Source organism: Triturus cristatus, chromosome 3_1, assembly GCF_964204655.1.
Source record: "Triturus cristatus chromosome 3_1, aTriCri1.1, whole genome shotgun sequence".
NCBI lineage: Eukaryota > Metazoa > Chordata > Amphibia > Caudata > Salamandridae > Triturus > Triturus cristatus.
In genome coordinates, this window is record NC_140583.1 from 830,377,920 (window position 1) to 830,397,989 (window position 20,070).

The 20,070-nt window shown below is 44.3% G+C and overlaps 1 protein-coding gene across 4 annotated transcripts in view; it reads right to left on the reverse strand.

Moving 5' to 3' along the window:
• OSBPL6 (oxysterol binding protein like 6) overlaps positions 1–18,363 on the reverse strand; it is a 690,319-nt gene extending 671,956 nt beyond the window's left edge. For 2 of the 4 annotated variants that reach the window (XM_085645217.1, XM_085645215.1), the window contains exon 1: positions 18,048–18,321. The gene's annotated coding sequence lies outside the window, so the exon portion shown is untranslated. Of the gene's footprint in view, positions 1–18,047 lie in introns of all 4 variants that reach the window. The other 2 variants (XM_085645216.1, XM_085645218.1) reach the window with 2 other exon arrangements.
• Between the last annotated feature and the right edge of the window lie 1,707 nt (positions 18,364–20,070).

The following is a 20,070-nucleotide window of genomic DNA, read 5'->3' on the forward strand; positions in this document are numbered from 1 at the left end:
AAGTTAAATAAATCCTCAAGGTTTATTTTTGTGTCGAGATGGGGGTTAAGCGTCTCATCTGTGCATCACCTTTAGATACTTGTTATTTGCATACGACGATCCTCTTCAGGAAGTTGGAGCCTTTGGGGGCATACTGTGGCTACGTCGAGGCAACTGCTTCCGGCCAGATACCAGTTTTAGCATGCTTGAGCTCCACGCCAGTTCTCGAGTCCTACTCAACAGGTGCAAGATCGTTCTCACCACTGGTGCTGTTCACCCTCAACAGTTAACCAGGGAGCAAAACAGGAACATACACCCCTTTTACTAATGCGCTCTGTTGTACAAGAGTACCTTGCCTGAGATATCCTATGGGGAAAGACAGATTGATGCTGCAATTCTCCTTAGTGCTTTTGTTCTCTTCTTATCACATTGCTTAACAAGGATATATTGTTTGTTTCACGTTGAAGGATGTCATGAAGGCAGGCTATATATGCATCATTAGGCCATCGACAATTTCCTTTTATCAATCAGTAAACTTTACCACAGTTAAGGGTTCAAAAGAAAACGAGTGTTAACATCCCACACAAAAAATACTTTTTTTCGAGAAAAACGCGAACATTTCACAGTAGATTGGGTGGGAAAAGAATCAATACGAGTTTGTGAAAAAACAGGCTAGGACATCTCAAAGTAAGATAAATTGACAGTCTCAGCGGTAGGGTGCTGAGCAAACAAATAGCAGGGGTAGTAAACCCACCAATATATACACAGCACCTCAATGGGGCAGGCTGTGCAGAGAAGTCGAAGAGACCCTTACTGGTTTACAGAGGCAAAAATAGATAATACTAACGCTCTATTTTGGTGGTAGTGCGGACCAGCAGTTAGGTTTATCAGAGGGTAGTGCTAAGCATTTGTTGTACACACCAAGGCAATAAATGATTACACTCGGTCAAGGGACGAATTTGAGATCAAATTAGAAAAATACAACTTCTTTTTATATAAATATTTAGACCAAGAACTTTGGTACAAGGTAAATACTTTTCTCAATATGATAAATTACAAGAAAACACAATAATCACAGTAGTGCGCAATTACGCACAATACATTTCCTACGGAAGGAAAAAGGCAAGTGGAAAAGCAATGCAATACAGTTCTGATTGTGGTTACCCTTTTAGAAATCGGAAGGTTCGAGGCCAAGGTCCAAAGTGCCAAGGACAAGTTCTCTGGAGCTTCCCGGAATGCTCAGGAAACCAGGCAAAATGATTATCTGTAACTGGCGCTAAGACGACAATGAGCCACCTACAAAAGGGGACTTACGGGCAATTCAGAAGGCTCTCAAGGGACAGTACGGGTCACAAGGGCTCTAGGGCCATGGGAGCACAGCTGGATTGAAGATGCCGGACACGCTGAGTGCAGAGAAGATGTACAGCTGGGAAACAGTGCATAAAGAAGCACCTCTCAGTCAGGAGCTGGCACCTTGGAGTGACAATTCTGGAGCTGCTGGGTCTCCAGATTCCGGAAGTCCGTCGTAGGGTGCTGGCTGGCTGTAAAGTTTGAGTCTCCCTGGACTTGGCTTTGTAGGTTTTTGCAGAAACTTATCCGGTACCCCAGGTGTTGGTGCCTTGCAGCTCCGATGGGTCTTGGGGCTGAAGACCTGGTGCAGAGGCCAAGCTGACCCTCCAGAGCAAGTGTACCTTCGGATGGCACTTGGAGACGTCAGTCGGGCTCGGAAGCTGTACGATGCTGGACTGGACTTTTCTGTTTTTGAAGACCTACGGCTGCAGGGAAATAGTACCTCTATTTCGAGGGAGTTCTTTGGCAATTTGTGAAGTAGTGGTGTCCCTCCGGGGTTTATGGAGGAGACACAGCGATGAGGCGAGCTGGAGGGTGGTGATTGTCGCGTTCCATAGCAGCAGGTAGGAGTTTGCACCACAAGTCCACCACAAGGGAGGTCTGCAGTTCTCGGGCCAACAGCATTTCTCTGTTCTTTTTCTTCTTGTGTCCGTGGAATCTAAGTTCAGGGTCTGGGGAGGCCACCTAAATACTAATTTTAGGGGCATTTAGAAGGGAGTGATAGGTAGTGGCCAATGGGCCTCTTACCTGGGGTGTCTACATCCTCTATTATGTCCACTTTCTGTGGGAGGGGCCCTAGCTCTGATTGGAGAAGTCCCACCATCTTCAAGATGATCGGCACTGAAAAATGTGCTTCACCTCACCTCCAGCACCTGAGAGGTGGAATTGGCAGAGGGCGGCACACCTCCTATTCTGCCTGTCTTACCGAGAAATGGGGGGTGAGGATGGGGGGCTGCCGCTTCTATCAGGAGAGTCTGGGGTAGCATTTCAAAGGCGGCAAGGCCTTTGAAACTTCCCACCACATATGGTTTTTCCTGACCAGGGGGAAGGTTTGAACAACTCCGCCCAGGCCAGGCTTTGTTCTCGAAATCGGAGTGTGCTAGTGTTCACCCCATGAGGTCAGAACTCTGGTGGTGACAGGCTGGCTTAGACCAGTCGGTGACCACATTATGGGTTACCAGGTTTCAGGAGCCCACTCTGTGTGAAATTATTAATACATCTGACACTGGAATTACTGCAGGTTTATTAAGACAAGATGTTTGGTATCAAACATTCCATCTCGCATCCCATGGCAGTGAAGCCATCATGGAGCTGGGGAACTCCTAATGACGAGTGTCCAGCCCCTGTACTCTCTATGGCTTCCCTGTTTACTTACAATATCCAAGAATCAACAGATATTGTAGGGCATATCCGCTCATGCAGCTATGTCCTCACAGGAGATATAGTGCACCCTGCCTTAGGGCTATAAGGCCTGCTAGAGGGGTGTCTTACCTATATCACATGCAGAATTTGTGGGCTTTTAGGTTTTGTTTACACCATGGCATGCAGTCTGTGATGGCCGGGTACATGGCCTTAGTGAGGGAATTTTAGGGTAGCACAATTTGTGCTGCTAGCCTTAGGTTTCCTTTCAGTGCCAATGCCCTAGGTACCAGGGGTACCATTTTCTAGGGACTTACAAGGGGTATTGAAGTTGTGCCAATTGGGAAACAAAAGGTACAGTGTAGGGAAAGAGCATGTGGCACAGGGGACCTGGTTGGCAGAGGCCCTGTGCACTTCCAGTCGAAATTACATCATTTTCCAGGCAAATAGTGGGGGTTAACCTTTTCCAAAAGACGGACTTTTCACAGTGGGTTTGCTAAAGTCTAGAGAACACCTGTGTAAACATATGTGGTATGTTCGAAAGAATGCTCCTGATAGCTTAGCACAGTCAGCTAACTTACAATCTACAGGACAGGAAACAGGATGTGCTAGATAATTGGTAAGCTGCAAGCCACATCTATGCTGGATACAATATTAATTGCCATGATCAATATTGTGTCATTTTACAAAAACAAGCACACATCAATTAGGAACAAGGTGGAAAGTGAAAAATGTCTGAGCACTCAGCCCCCAAACTCAACTGTCCCCTATCATAATTGTGCTGCCTGACATCATCCCAAAGTCTGGAAAAAGCGCTAGGCCTTGTAGCCATATGTGTTTGAGACCTCTATCACCACTTGTGGCCAAGCCCTGTGTCAATTCATATGAGGCAAGCCTGGTGAGGCCATATCAGTCCTCTTAGAGGAGGATAAGGCAGGTATTTAAATATCTGTATGGCACTTCGTGCTGTGTAAACTCTGTGTCAGGATAAAGGTACTCGGACCATACATCATAAAATGGAGGAACCCTGGATCACTTTGGGATGTCTGCGGTTGGGCTTAATTTAAGTACACTGCCATCATCTTTGATTTACCATCTCTGCATATGCAGTGGACAGAGGACTCTTGATTTAGGACAGATTTACCATCTCTGCCTATGCAGTGGACCAAGGACTCTAGATTTAGGACACTGTACCAACAATGTTGGTCCTTAAATTGCAGATTAATTTTTACAGAAGTTTACATCTTGTCTTCAACCAGTCAGCGCTCAAAAGCTATGATTTCATGTACATACATGATATGGATGTCATATACCTCATGATATCATATATATAGATGATCTATAACATCATATACCATTCACACAACTTCAGATCACAGTGGCAGCCAGCACTGCATATGCCCAGTTTGCTCTCAGTGCCATCCTTTTACCCTGAATATACTATGGTCTCTGTGGATTATCCTCCTACTTGCAAACCCATGGTTTGGCGGCCAGTGCCTCCACCACCAATATTGACAAATAACTTTGCCTTAGTGCCACCTTATCCTCACTGTTCACATTTTTGTCCTTTCTGCAGAGCCACCCCAGATTTCAACCCGTTGTTGGGAGCTAATGAACTCACTGCCCTTTATTTCAGCGAACCGGTCGTAAATTGCTTGCAGCAGCAATTGTGCCATCCACTACAGTGGCAATGTAAACATGACTGTAGACCTGTACTGGACTATAGATCTATAAGCAGGTTTTAACTGAAATTTAGACCTGTCAAAAGAACGCCTTTTAACAGGCCTAAAAACTTCCTTTTACATTTTCTCAGTCACAACTACTAGGTTGGATTGCCCATAAGGTAGGGTGCAGGGTATTTAAAAGTAGGACATGTATAAGTGTACTGTTAAACATGTCCTTATAATGACTAGCCCACCAAAGCTATGTTTATACTAATACTGTATTTCTTCTGAATAATATGAAAAATTACATTTTAGAAATTTGCCTTTGTCCTACCTGAAGTCACTGGAAGTTAAATCTGCACTTTGCTCTCCCACTTTGGCCAGCCAGTAATTATCATTTACTTTGGCGTGAATACGTTTGGCTCTTGCTCCCAGGTCTAAATGGGCTGACATGAATCGACAGAGATAGCACATCTGACCTAACAGAAGTTCAGCTTGAATGTCACATACTACTTGACAGGTCTGCTGGGATTTTTCATATGGCACTTGGGCCGTACTTCAGAGGCCTCCTCTGTCACAGGCAAATGCGAGCCGATGCATGGGCATGGCCCTTTTGTCCCCTCACCCCAAGCTAGTCTTGCCCAACATACAGTGGGCCTCTTTTTGAAATTACAGTGCCACAGACAGTTTAACAGGTCTGCGGGTTTACATATAACATTTGGGGTGCACTTCACATGTCGAAGGCCGGCGATCAAAACAATTCTTGTGTATTCCATATCTGGTTGCTGAAAACTCTGCTTTTTTTCTACCAGACATTGGTCTCTGAGGTTGTTGTGGGTACAGGGACAACATCAACCTGCATTTTGTTGTTAGATGTGGGAGAACACCAGGATCTCCATAGTACATTGCCCAAGTATACCCTCAGCAACCAGAGAGGGTAGTGTGGCCAAAAATGTTGGCCATCTTGAAAATGCCCAAACTGGGTAGGGTTAGCTCCGGGAACCTTACCCCATTGGTTAGGGTGTCCCCAGTAGTCAGTTCCACCCATTAGCTTGTGCCAAGAATCCACTAGCTTGTGCCAAGAATACATGTGACATCTCCAGGTACCCACTTCAGAACACTTCTGGACCTATGGAACAGAAAAGACTGAACCTGATGTTTGAGACCTGAGAAAAGCCTAGAAGACTGTACCTGCCCTCTCTCTTGTACTCAGGACAAAGAAGTGGATTCCAAGGGTCATACGTCTGAGCTCCTGTTAAAGCTACATGGACACAACCAGCCACAAGAGGCTTTTTCTTGCAACTTCGCAGCTGACCAGTGCTAACTTTACCTGAGCTAGACCCTTCTATTGGCCTCTGTCTGCCACCCTTGGAGTCTCTAAGTGTCTGTCCTGATGTCCTGTGGCAGACTGGGACTTAAAGGACTGAACTCAGAAGTTATAAATCTTTGACCAGGACGAACCTAGTTAGTGTTTCGGACTCTGCTCCATCACGTTCAGTATCAAATTGCACCTAGGGCCTGTTCTTCTGCAACCATTGACAATCATTGGCACTTTGTGTTTTTTGGCTTTAAAAAATTATTATTTATGGTTCCCCTTGTTAGATGGACTGTGAATATTACTTGAGATGGGTTTTTACCCCATTCAACTAACGATCCCAATGTCTTACACCCACCCCGCCAATGGCCTCTTTGTTGCCTCTGCCTGCTTACAGATTGTGTCACTATAGTTAGTGTCAGATTGCCCTTGTCATAAAAGGTGTCACCTACACCTACTTCTCACTTACAATGCCTCCCTTTAATACCTGCTGGAAAATGCATAGGGACAATGGCTTCAATGAAAAGGCTCCCTGAGCAGGTCTGTTGATACCGCTGTAAAACACAGCATTAATTTTAATGTAAGTTTTGTGAGAGATATTCATTGTCCTCCATCTGCTTCTACTGTAGGGTTTAGATGTGCACATCCTGTGTCGTTTAATTTAAATCGAAATTCCAGCCTCAAACCAAATTCCCAGATATATTAAACAATTAACACAGTAGCATAGAGAGAACTTTGACACCCAAGGGAAAGAGTAGGCTAGGTGAGAGATACATTGGTAAACACTGACAAACGGTTGTGCTGGGGCATTGTCGCAGGGCAGCTGCCTAAACATTTCTGCCAGTGGTACAACCTTTTTGCCCAGTAAATAAGATAGTTGTCAGAAGACCAGTCAGATTATGAAGACCAAGTTACAGCTCCAATGTGGAAGAGAATCATTCTTCCCATGTTTTATTGCCATTGAAGCCTTTTCTACTTCACAAGCCTTTTCCATCAGATGTTCCTGCACAGCATATCTGGTCTTTTGAAGCCCTTTTCAGAAACAGCACAGATACATTTATCGTTGGAGAGGTTTCATATATTTTGTTCACTGGGGAAAACTCCAAAGCCATATCACACAATGGTTTCTATAGACATATATCTCTTTTTTTAATCAATCTATGTTAACAATTGTTGGTAGTTAGCTAACAATTGTTTACATTTTACGAACTTGGGCTGGACTGTGCATTGTTTAATCTTTTAAAGTACTGCTTTCTGAAGTGTTGTTCCTTACCCTTCACCTCGCTAAAAGTAGTTATTTAGCCAACCTGGGAGTAAAATAACTCCCCTCCAAGCTGATAAGGATATCTTTCCCAGTTAGTGTTTGTTACAATGTATTTTCTGGGCTTTCAAACAATTACGGTGTCTAAAAATAAGATCAGTTTAAATGTATTCAGTTTTCGTTATAACTCTCTATTAAAGATGGTGAGTATTTCCAGAATGGTTTAGAGACCTTAAAAGGAGGAAGCTATGATGGTTTACGATGACTAGGATTTTCATTGATTTTAGTAAGTATTAGTCAGAAAATAATTTTCAAGGATTGATAAAATAAGGTATCTTAAAATGATAGTATTCTTTTGTGAAGAATTTAAGTGGTTTTACTGACATTTCAAAGACACCAACTCTTAAGATCAGTCCCACTTGCCAGCATACCTGCTCTAGGCTAAAGAAAAAAGCTGAGAACTCTTTGCCAGCAACAAATAGTGCCAGTAGGTGTTATTGGTGGGTGGGGAAAGAAATCTGCTACACTGTTTTCTATGCTACATTTTTATGACTGTAAACTAAGTCCTACAACGAGAGAGGTCCTCCTACCCTACAACAGCATGAGAGATGTGGGCTTACTTAAGTAAGTGTTTGGATGGGCAAATAATACACCAGTTTATGCTATGAATGAATCCGACTGTACAAAGGAGGATCTGACTTTGCTAAAAAGGCATGTGGCAATGTCACAGGCATGTCAAGTATCTGGGAAGCCTGTATGAATATCACTGTGAGCCAGTACACCAGAACTGGATCAAATGAGGTATGGACCTATTATCCTGCTTAAGCTATATTACTTTGCACCTTGCAAAGAGTGTGTCGGGTTGTGTGATGAGCAGGTAAGGCTTTGCAAACATGGTACCTGGCTGCATCCCATGTACCTAATAGGCGTCTATGAAGCATGCTTGCACATCACTAGCATAAATATCTCTGGAAGACCTCTAATGGCAAGGAAGATCACTCACTACTGACAATCCCTTGCAGTGTGCAGTGGATCACACTACTCCAGAGGTCCACAATGAGCCAATACAATCACTCACCTCCCACATCCAAATAATGCCCTATACCACGTGGTTGGCACAAGGACCTGAAGTATATAAATAAATATATATATATATATATATATATATAGTATGTAGTATATTTAATAGTGCACCATTACACATTTATCATAACGTTTGGGCACCAACATACTTTCTTTCAGTATGTATTTACTTATTTGGGAAAAAGATAACAAATATATTTTCCAAGCAAAATATTAACGTATTTAATTTTTATCTGTTTTATTTTTGGAGTTCATTTTAGGTAAAGAAAATGTGGGAAGCAGACAGGGAGAGAGTGCTTCCAGCATGCCAATCGTCCACTGAAGTTTAGTCAGACATGGAAATGTGATAATACGTTTACAAGATGAGTCTTGATGATGTCACGGGTGATGTCACTGACCATATCATGAGTGATGTAATATGTGAGGTCATAAGCAGTGCATTGCGGAGGCGTAAGTTATAGTTAGCTCAGGTAACTGTAAATGATTCATTTCACTGGTTTTGTATGAGTGAAATCAGCCTAACTATGACATCCCTGTAACCTATGTTTTTTTAAGTGAATTTCTAAAAAATTTCAAATTCTAGTTCTTAACTACAATGTGCCTGTAACCTTTGGTTTTTTAAGTGAATTTCTATGGTTTAACTAGTAGTTGCGTTTGAGTGGTGGAGAAAGTGGGCGGGCCTCCGACCAGCTCTAAAGATCCTGCTATGTCAGATTTACTGGAGGTAACAGGAGGGGTTCTGGGACCCCAGGAACCCTCAGCATTCAAGATGACTTCATCCCCCAACCAGCAGTGGACTAGAAGGTGCGCTCGCAGAGTGGTGGAAAAGGGGGCGTGGCCTCTGAAGTCCTCTCAGCAATCGCGCTCTGTGGGACTTACTGGAGGTAACAGGAGGGCTTGCTGGCCCACAAGGACCACCCAGAGCCATCTCCCAACCAGCAGTGCACCAGGAGGAGCATTTGCAGAGTGGTGGAGAAAGGGGCATGGCCTTCAAAGTCGTCTCAGCAATCGTGCTCTGTGGAACTTACTGGAGGTAACAGGAGGACTTGTTGGCCCCCAAGGACTCTCAGCATTCAAGGGGACATCATCCCCCAGCCAGCAGGACCGTTTGCACAGTGGTGGAGAAAGGTGGTGTGGCCTCCGAAGAGCTCACAGCAATCCCGCTGTGTGTGACTTACTGGAGGTAACAGGAGGGCTTGTTAGCTCCAAGGACCCTCAGCATCCAAGGGGACTTCATCCCCCAGCTAGTAGTGCACTAGGAGGCGAGTTTGCATAATGGTGGTGAAAGGGGGAAGAGCCTCCAGGGACTCAAGGCTGCTTTTTAAAATTAATTTTTAGGAAAAAGGGACCGCATGGCCCCCTCCCTTGGGCTGATTCTGGCCCTGTCGACCGCATCCCGGGCCAGGCCTTTTTTTTTTATGGGAGAGGGGTCGTGCAGCACCCCCTCCTAGGCTAATTTCAGCTACAGGGACCCCATTCACACCCTCTTTTTTAATTAAATTTTTTTCATAAATAAGGGGGTCCACGCAGCCCTCCCAGGCCGCTTTAGGCCCCAGGGATCCCATCCCCAGGGCCCGGCCTCTTTTCTGGGTGCCCTGGTCCCACCCAGAATTCTTAATGCTCTTGCTTGCTGGAAACGGAGCACAGTTTGCTATGGCTTGGCCGGAGCGGGAAAGCTCCCGCCAAGCCATAGCAAACAGTTATGTCCCGGAGGTGGTTAACCCAGAACACAGAAGGAGCCAGCCCTGGAGGATGGTGGTACCCAGAGCCATTATTGGCTTCAGGAGCGGGGCTGCACGGCCCCCCTCCTTCCTTCAATTTTGCCCCAGGGAGATGGTGGTCCCCAGGGCTGCAGGGGGGGCGTAGCCCCCGCCTTCAATTTGCCAAAAGCCCTGGGGAGTTAGCGGTCCCCGGAGCTGCGGGGTTAGAGGAGGGTGGGCAGACCCCGCATTGTTTAATCAGAAAGCCCCGGGGAGGTGGCGGGCCCCAGGGCTGGGCGGAGGGTTCAAAGAGGCCCCCCCATTTATAATTAAATTAGCCCTGGGTAGGTGGTGGTCCCCGAGGCAGCGGGCCTCCCCTGCATTCATTTATAAAGAAGCCCCAGGGAGGTGGTGGTCCCCAGGGCATTAGTAAGACCCAGGAGGGTGGGCCAATGCTCGCCCCCCCCCCCCCATCTATAATATACCCCCAGGACCGTGCCCAACCAGTGGCCGATTAATAACGAAGCTGGATGTCCGCACTTTATTTTTTTGACATTTACGGTCAGTCCGCAGATCTAGTGCGACTCCCACAAAATAAAATGTCAAATGCTTCTTTGGCCCTGTGGCAAAAGGCCTAGAGGGTCAGGGTATTTCTACCCTGCCCCCTTTTCTTTTTTTCTTCCTGTGGCTAGGTTCAAGTCGGATCACAAGATGGCTGCAAACACTTCCTAGTTTGAAGTGTTAGTAGCCAATCAGATCTCAGCACGAGATCGGGAGGGGTCGCGGATCCTCAGTGTCCCTATATTTCCAAATTTACATTTTCTTTAATATTTGAAAAAATACTGAACGGATCTTCACCAAATCAAAAGAAAAGGGACTTCCCTGAACCAACATCAACTTTTCTGCCAAATTTGGTGTAATTCCGTTCAGCAGTTCGGGCTGTAGCCGTGTCTAAAGGTCCAATGGGAATTAACATGGGGAAATTTTGTTGGGGGGCCCCCCCCACTTTTCAAGACAGCAGCTGAATGAAGTGAGCGGTACACAGTTTTGAAAATTTCGCGAGGATTCGTCAAATGACCGCAAAGTTATTAGCGATTCAAATGTTATGGCAGGTCACTTAGACCGGTATAATCACATAGTTCCAGCTTCCTGCGAGGGAGCATAGGTCAGTTCCAGGCACCACAAAGGTCCCGATGAGAACAGTACCTGACCTGAGGGGTCAACGACGTTGAAAGCCCAAAGCGCCAGCGCCAATGCAAGTAGACAGGCTGATGTGGGGTTGACAGGCCTCGTAGGCGGGGCCTGTGTCGTTGAATCATTTTGGAGGGACTACAGATGTTAAAAGCACAGCCTTAGTTCTGCTTTACGTAGGTGGGCTAACGCGTGATCGATGTGGGTGAACTTCGTGTAACGGGTCGGCCTTGAGCTGCACTGGGATGTTAAGCGGCGGAAATGAACGCAGTGATTTCGCTCGGCACACAGACACAATGCTCTGATCTTTGGCATACTCCGCTAAAGGTCAGACAAGTACTGATAAGTGGAACACTCAGCAACAGGTCAGGCCCGAATGCTGACCTTTGTAAAACTCAGCTGCAGGACTTAAGGATGGCAGAGTCCAGCAGCGTAGGGGGGGAAACAAAGTCTTTCATAACCCTGAGACTTCCTGAACAGGGGGCTAGCCAGCAAACCCTTGGAGTTAGTTGGGTATTAGAGGTTGTAGAGTAGATCCAGTCCATCTCACTTCCAAGCAACAGGCCTACACAGCAAAACAAGTAGCAAAGTGGCAGTCCATCCTATAGCACAACTGTTGGTAGGCAGGATGCCAACACAGCAAAGCAGTTAGCAAAGTGGCAGATTCTCCTACAGCGCAGCTCTTCTTCCTTGCAGAATCTCCTCACGTCCCGAAAGTGAACTGAGTATATGGTGTCAGAGGTCCAGTACGTATATACATTTTAGCCTTTGAAGTAAGGAGTCTTCAAAGGGGCCTTTGAACCTCACAAAGTCCCTGCTCTTCCTTCCCTGGGTCCAGACGCATTATGGGGGTGTATGCAGCTCTTTGTGTGGGGACAGGCAAAGCCCTATTCAGGTGGAAGTGTGAAATCCTCCCTCTCAATCTAGCTCAGCAAGACCCATCAGCCTGGTGACAGGCCATCAGGATGTGAGTGGCACACCTCACCTCACTTTGTGTGTGACTGTCTGGAGGGAATGCACAAAGCCCAGCTGTCACCGAACCCAGATGTGTATTCAGAGACAGGCAGAGGCACAGAATGGTTAAAGTAAGAAAATGTCAACTTTCTCAAAATTGGCATTTACAGACTGGCAACTTAAAATCCAACATCACCATAAATTGGGATTTTAAATTGTGAGTCTAGAGACACCAAACTTAAAATGTCTATCTTTTCCCAATTGGAAATTACACTTAAATTATGTTTTAAGGCAGTCCCAATGCTACCCTATGGGTAGATAGGCCTTACAGTAGACAAAAGTAAATGTAAGAGTATTTCACTACCAGGGCATGTCTAACTTCAAAGTACATATCCTACTTTTTAAATACACTGTACCCTGCCCTTAGGGGTGCCTAAGGCCTACCACAGGGGTGACATATGTCATAAAAAGGATGTTTTGGGCCTGGCAAGTAGGTTAACTTGCTAGGTGGAGATGGCATTTTAAAACTGCAAACACAGGCTTTGCAGTGGCAGACCTGGGCCATGTTTAAAGGAATATTGAAGTGGGTGGCACAATCAGTGCTGCAGGCCCACCAGTAGCATTTAACGTACAGGCCATGGACACATATAGTGCACTTTACTAGGGACTTATAACTAAATGAAATATACCAGTTGTGGATAACCCAATGTTACCATGTTTAGGGTACAGAGCACATGCACTTTAGCAATGGTTAGCAGTGGCAATATGCCCAGTGTCCTATAGCCAACAAAAACGAATTTAGCAAAAAGGGGAGGAGGAAGGCAAAAAATAGGTTTGGGGGTGACCCAGCAGAAAGGGCTATTTCCAACACCTACTTATTGGAGATTTTAATTGAAATACAAGATATCAGATCAATTGTTTAGTCATTATGAATGGGTGGCTCATTTTTCACTAGTTCCTTTAATATTCAAACAGAAGACGCTCACATTTTTCAAAGTTAATTTTAAAACCTGACACTTTTCCTTCAGCCCTCCAGCTTTTGCGTGAGCAAATATCAATAGTGCATTGAACACACCAATGTTAAATCATTATCTTCTGTCCTCTCCGCTCACCACTGTGGGTAACCATTTCAGTTTGCCTAAGTTACCCCTGAATTCTTCATTGTGCCACTCAGGCCAAGATGCAAACCTCCAACAAATCTACCTCACTTCATCAAACTCAATCGTGCAAGGGTACCAAATATTTGATAATGATAGCTTCTGATGGGGTAGACCCTTCCCACTTCTGTGACTTAAAATTTGTCCAGCAAATTCAGTCCCACTGATTACCCATATCAGACTGTACAAGAGTTAATTAAGAGTTTCAATTCTTTTTGGGATCTCTTCTCAGTGGCCTATGGCGGTGTTGCTGAATTTCAGTCACCAGCACATTAGGTTTGTCAACTTTCAGTATCCTCGGAGTTTCACTCTAGGGTCTATCTGTATCTGATGCATTTTAGCTTTAAGGATTCCAAGACTGGTTTCACCAGTTTTCTCTTTGCTAAAGTCGTTTGGACCACACCTTGAAGAAGCAAAATTCTGCCATCTCAGAACTGAAGAGGGGGTGCCTTCCTGTTTCTCTTGTGATGTTTTTCTTCTACTGGAACATGGACATTTGGTATTGCTATTGGGTCTTTTTGGGCTATTCAATAGCTTTGAAAAGCATATTGGGTAGAAAAGTTATGCCTTACCAGACTAGAGGGCCACAAGTAGGACCAACTGCCGCTGATGTGGAGATTCAGTGTTGGCCAAGTTATTGTGCAACACCACTTTCCATGGAACATTCCACATTCACCAAAAGACAGTTAAGGGAAAAAACATTGATGCTGGTCGAGCCACAGGGAGAAACCATATAATACTGAAATTAAATTTCAAGAATATTTTTTCTCAAAATTCTGCAACATATAGATTTCATAAACTTAAAACAGCACTTAAGACTGCAGCAAGATGACTTTCCAACATATCAAACTAACCATAGTATACCATAGGTCACATTTCCATGGATGCTGGAAAGACACACCATTGTAAGAATATGTCGGTCCTTCCAAACCACAAGAATACCTCGAATGACAAGTTGAATCTTCCTCCCCAGTACACGACTTAGGCACTTGCTTGCTGGATCAACAGTCATTGCTTTTCATCTAGTGCTCTACACATCTTTTGGTCTCTGTTTCACACTGGTGCATCCATTTCTATGTTTCTCCTGGTGCTGCACCATTCAAATATACGTTATTTGCTTATTATGAAGGCAGACATTTCACCACATATGCAATTGGGCCATAAATATATGTGGGTGTTTCTAATTCCCTTAAAAATGGGCATAATTATTTTTTTGTAATAGGCGCGCTCCGCCATCAGACCACGTCTATAATTTGAAAACTGTGTCACTACATGCTTGTGAAACTTCATTACAAAGGAGTTGCGACTTCACACGGTTTCCTACTCTGAACCTCTGCATCTGCGTCCTCTTGCCTCCTTCCCCATCCCCGCCCACAACCTCACCTGTGGAAAATGAGAACAGTATACAAGATATCAGTGTCAGATACATGTCTGTCAATGTTTGAAAGGTACCTTTATGACTGCCTGAACCCCACCCAAACTCCTGCTTGGGATAGTCAAGCTGAAAAAGATACTGGCTAGATTGTCCGTACTGCAGCCAGGGATTCCTTTACCGTGCAGTGCACACACAGTGCCCCCCACTCCTTGATATCTCTTTTCTCGCTACCCAATTGGTAGTTCCATGGCATAGGACAAGGCTGCATGCAGAAATGTAGTGAAAAAGACTTAACCAACCAAAGATAAAGTACATCTTTCAGTGTTTTCCCCACCTACAGCAAAGCCATGTTGTTTTCCAAAAAAAGTATGCCATGTCTTTTCTCACCTACTTACACGTGACCCCGGATAATTAGCAAGCTCTGTTGTGGTTGGAGACATCTATTTATTAAATAGTATGAAATACTCTCAAGTCCAAAATAAAAGGATATTAAAAGTCACCTTGAAATGACATAACCTCATAAAGCCGCCCGAGTTGTGACCTCCTGCCTACATATGATCGCAGATCTCCTTGGTAACTTGCGATAGCCTTATCATACACAGGTGGCTGTACTTTACTCCATACATAAGCCACAACTGTGGGGGGTTTTCTACTGTATCTTTACCAAATTGCTACTTTTAATGATACTGAGCTGAACAGTGCTTATTTTACTACTCTGTGTCTATTTTAAATTGGGTTTTTATTTACCTGTTTCTCCATATCTTTTCTGAAGAGTGACTTTGTGCTAAGTCTTCACCCATTATGGGCAGAACCATAAACCGCCACATGCTCTTGCAGAACTGAAAATGCAAAAGCCGCATTCTTCTCAATGGAAAGGATTTTTAGCAGATCAAGAAAGGGAAAAAACAGAGAATCCTCCTCTAACTGTGGTGCGAGAGGCTAGTGCACACGGTGTTTGTCAATCATCACATCCTCAAGTACGAGGTAACAGAAGATCTGCTGAGGAGTGGACAAGTGATGAAAAGTGCAAGCAATCAAGAGGATCTACTCTGTGCATGTATGGTTTTAGTCACGGAATCAGGAGTTATCAGACTCTCCCCAAAACATTCATGGAAACCAACCAGCCTGCTGACTTAAGTGAAAGGCCAAAGCGAATTCAAAGCTCATTACAAGACACTTAAGACCCGAACATAGTCACTCTACTGCGAGGCAGCAGTCTACTGCAACTCTACTCTCACCCACTGCATTCCTCGCACCTTCTCCATGATGAAAGTCTATTCTGATATGAATGACTAATGAAACCGTACCTGCACTTCTATTTCAGCATCTCAGGGACTCCTCAATAAAGAACGAATCTAATCGGAAGGATTTAGGATCAAGAATTGCTAATAATTTAGCCAAAAACATTCAACTTCATGAGCATGTGTCATTTGCAGTTACAGAATCGTGCAACCAAATAAGTGTGTGTTTGTCTAATAAAAGTGCAGTCATTACACAATAACTAGCTTTCTTTTGCTCTTATGTACAAGTAGTGTAACATAACAATGAAATGGTTGCTCAGCGGTGCAGGTCAAACTTAATCAAGTGGGCAAAAACACTGTAGTTAAATATTGATGTTAGTAAACCAAACAATGATATCATCGGCCATGCTTTCTCCTTTATTACAGACCTAAACATTAAATATGTAGTGAATTTTGCTGAAGTTTCTTCTAGTATGTTGTTATTCGACATTAAATTTTTTTTAAACTTTCGAATTGAAAAAGCTTAAGTAACTGCGTGTCATGATCTTCGATGTTGAATCGATTCCATCGATTGAGAGTCTTAGAATAAAATGCACACTAAACAGTACTGTTTCCTTTTCCATGTAATTTGCCAGTTGAAAATGCAAGCTGCACATTATGACTTTCCGTTCCCTGCACTGTGCCTCTTGGACATCATTTAAGGGTCATCTCATTGTCCTTTACCACTGCAGATTTCTGTTCGACCTTGGGAACTCTGTTTCTCCTGCCTGAGGCTGTAAAAGAACGTGTCTGCATTGATGCACTCTGCCTCAGCAGCACCCACGCGATACAGAATCTAAAAAGTTGCAAACTCAAAACCTAAATGCAGCTCACAAAAATGAATATAATTAGGTTAGAAGGAAACGGGGAGGTGGGATAGTACCCAGAAAAAAATCTGGCATGCGCGTGCAGTCAATCGGAGTGTCTTTCTTACTCGAGTTAATGTCACTCACTGCTGCTACAAGTGAAGGACCCGCACCGAGGCCTGGGTCCTCTCATCACTCAGCAAGATGACGTCAGCCGGACCCGGCTCTGGGATGCTGGCGCATCCGCCGGTGGCTTCCGCTAGACAGACACAAGGGCGCCCAGACCATTAGAGGCATGACTTTTCTCCCATAGCTGTTGTAGCTATGTAGCTGAAGCTCACGCACCAACTCTACCTATTTTGGAAGCACGCTTCGGTTTATGTACCTATGCAAAATGGTACTCTCCTTTTGCCACCAACTAAATGTTTAGCACCACCCGACCAATTTTAAATGGTAGCAGATTTACAACAGAGAAACGTCAAATTAACATGTTTTCCTCTTCTTATGTATATAGTTAAGTTAGTTGCGGCTTGGCCACCTCTGTACCCCGCTGTTAGTCGCCCCGGGCATCGTGACAATGCGGTGGGCTAGCGAGCAGCTGAAAACACGCTAGTGTCTGACTGCAGTAGAGACGGTGCAATGTCACGGGTTCCCGTTCTGCACACATTTTCAGCAAACCACTATGTTCTCCTAAGCTACTTACGTCAAAAACTTAGAAAGAAGGGCACGGCTCATAAGGAACAACCTCTAACCACATATGTAATTATACCGGGAAATTAATTTTCTTTAAACGCAAAAAAGGGAATCCTTAATACGAAAAATAGGAATGTATGTTTCCCCAGGGAGGGACTATTTGAAGAGGTACTTCATTCGTTCAATACCTTGTACATTAAAAAGCATCCTTCCCTGGGCCAGTACAATCGACATTTTAACACATGGGGATGTCGCACCATGCTCTGGGCTATACACGGCCAGTCATGAACGTGAAATGTACAGCGCCGTGGACCCGGTCACAGTCCTGGTCATGCGATTCAGCAAATCATGGAATGGTACAAGTCATGTAAAATGAACACAGCTTGTGCAGAGCCAAGTACCGGAAAGGTTGCATGTGGCCAAATATAATGCAAGCACAGTCCTGCACACGAAACGAAGTATGCACACACGCAAACGAGGAATAGCAAGCTATGTACACGAAATTCAGGATATACTCTGGGACACATGCAAGGTAAACAGATTTGTACATGGGATGGAGCATGGCATGGATCTACACAAGGCTCAGAACTTGAGGCTGGCCATAAAAACATGCTATCAACGTCTTAGGCTATCAAGTTCCATTTTGCTGAAACAGCTTGTGGTGCAATAGAAGGGAAGCGAGCGAGGGGGGTGGCAAGAATACTGCAGTGAAAGCTCCCCACCCCCTCCAGTGGTGCGTACAGTTTATATATCCTAGTGTGGATAAGGTGGGCTGCGGGGACATGTGCAGTGCGGCTGCTGTAATGCAGAGAGGGGGGTGCGCGCCTACTAAAATCATCAGGCAAGCGAACGACGCGCCAAAGGGTTGTGCTGAGCTCACCACAGCCCTCTGCCCGGGCGCTGCTGCCGGCCTCCCGGTTGGAGTCAAGCGCCGCTCCTTCTCTGTGGGGATTTCCTCGAGCAGCGCAGGTCTCAGGCTTCCCTCAGCAGGCTTCACCACAGCGCGCCTCGCAGTCTCCGGCCCCCCTATTTCGCAGCAAGCAGAAGCCTGTGAAATCCGCTAGAGGCCGGTGTTGTATAATATTTGGTGGGCTACCGAATTTATGTATCCCCGGCTGCGCACCGGCTGCCTTCGGAACTCCCCCTCGTCACGCACTCTTGGCTTTGTGCGCCTCAGCGCTGCTTCGTCATGAACCGCTCTATCCCTGCCCCGCCCCTGCTGGTGAGCTGCATCTCAGCAGGGACCAACCAACCCAGGCAGAGCTACTTTTAAGCGACCTCGCGTTGCAATTCGCACCTGCTGCTTCTAATATCAAGCAGCCTTCCCTTTACCCAGGGCCCACATGTTGTCCTTCGGTACATTTAGGACCAGCGAAGACATACACATCGTGAGATTTATATTTCCCCAATATCTTGCAGGCAAACTGAAAATAGGGGGAAGGTAAAATAACATTTTTTGGCTACAGAAACAGGAAGTCTCCTTCCTAATCCAACTACTTTAAGGAAGACATTTGTCATATTGTCTGGACCTGTCCAGTCCTGATGGCGGAGGGTAAAGATCCGTTGAGACAGTTCTTTATTAGAAATACCATACATACATGTAGGCATGCAGTTACAGTCTGTCTCCAAGGGAATCATTTGATGTTTTGTGGGAAATTCCTGAAGTTTGTCTAGTGCTGAGTCAAAACTAGCAAAGTTTGTGTTATGATGTAATTGCGCTGTAGATGCCTATCTGTCCATTTATCTTGTTTTAAAAAATATATCAATTGGTGATTAAATCAAGCAAGATTTTTTTTGGTTTTACCCTTAACCGTGATCATTTATAGCAAAGTATGACTGCTTATGTTGAACTAGGAAGTTTTTACTTGTAGCTCTGCTATCACAAGAATAGTTGTAATATGAAGTAAGACATTTAGGAAAGGCATGTAATACTTTGTTTTGAACATTTTGCACACATTAGATATTCATGGTAGCAACATTACCTGTTGGGAAATGTTAGATGCAATTATATTTAATTGGAACAACAAGCTCCATGCTCTGTAAAACTTTGAAAAGTAAAGCACTTTCTCTCCAACACTTAATTGGGCAAATTTTTCAGGATTATATTCCATAGTTGGTGGTTTTAAGATTTGGATAATTATTCTGTGACATATGACTCAGGTTAATGATTTCTTCTTTCTACATGGGTTGAGTTTTAATGAAGTAAAACTTTGGTATTCCAACTGACAATGGATTTTATGATGTTATTTATTGGATGATGTTTTATTTAGTGATTATATTGTGATGTATTGTAAGTTTTAATTAACTGAACAATAAATGATTCCTTCATTCCTAATCGTGAGACTTAGCTTAAATGTAAAGGTGATAAGCCAACATATAAATCAGTATGTCCTTCCCTGGCAAAAGCACGATCCCTTCAAGATGGCTATATTTTACAATGTCAGATGGCGCTAGTGTACTAATCGAGTTATAGTCAGTGTTTGGTTTATTCAATAACTTTGGCACTGTTTGAGGAATCTGCATGAAACTTCAAAAAAATAAGTTAATCTACTTTGGCTACTTCATGGAACGTTTGCTCTCATCCGTCAAGCGGGTAACAAGAAAAAAAATGGATCCCAAAAATGCAATTTCCCATTTTAGTTCCCATAAAAGTTTGTTCTCAAGTACATAGAAAATGGCAAAATGGAATTACACCAAACTTGGCACAAAGTTAGAACTTTATTCAGCAAGTGTGCTTTGGGATAAATAGGTTTGACCGTTTATAAGAAATGAGTGTTTAAAGAGGGACTCATGTTGGGCATAAAGGGAGTCAACTCTTAGAAAGATCTCTTGGTGGTTGGCACCACAGAAATTCCAGGATACTTTCGAAAATAAAAAAATGGCCGCTTCTGATGGCTGTGGGA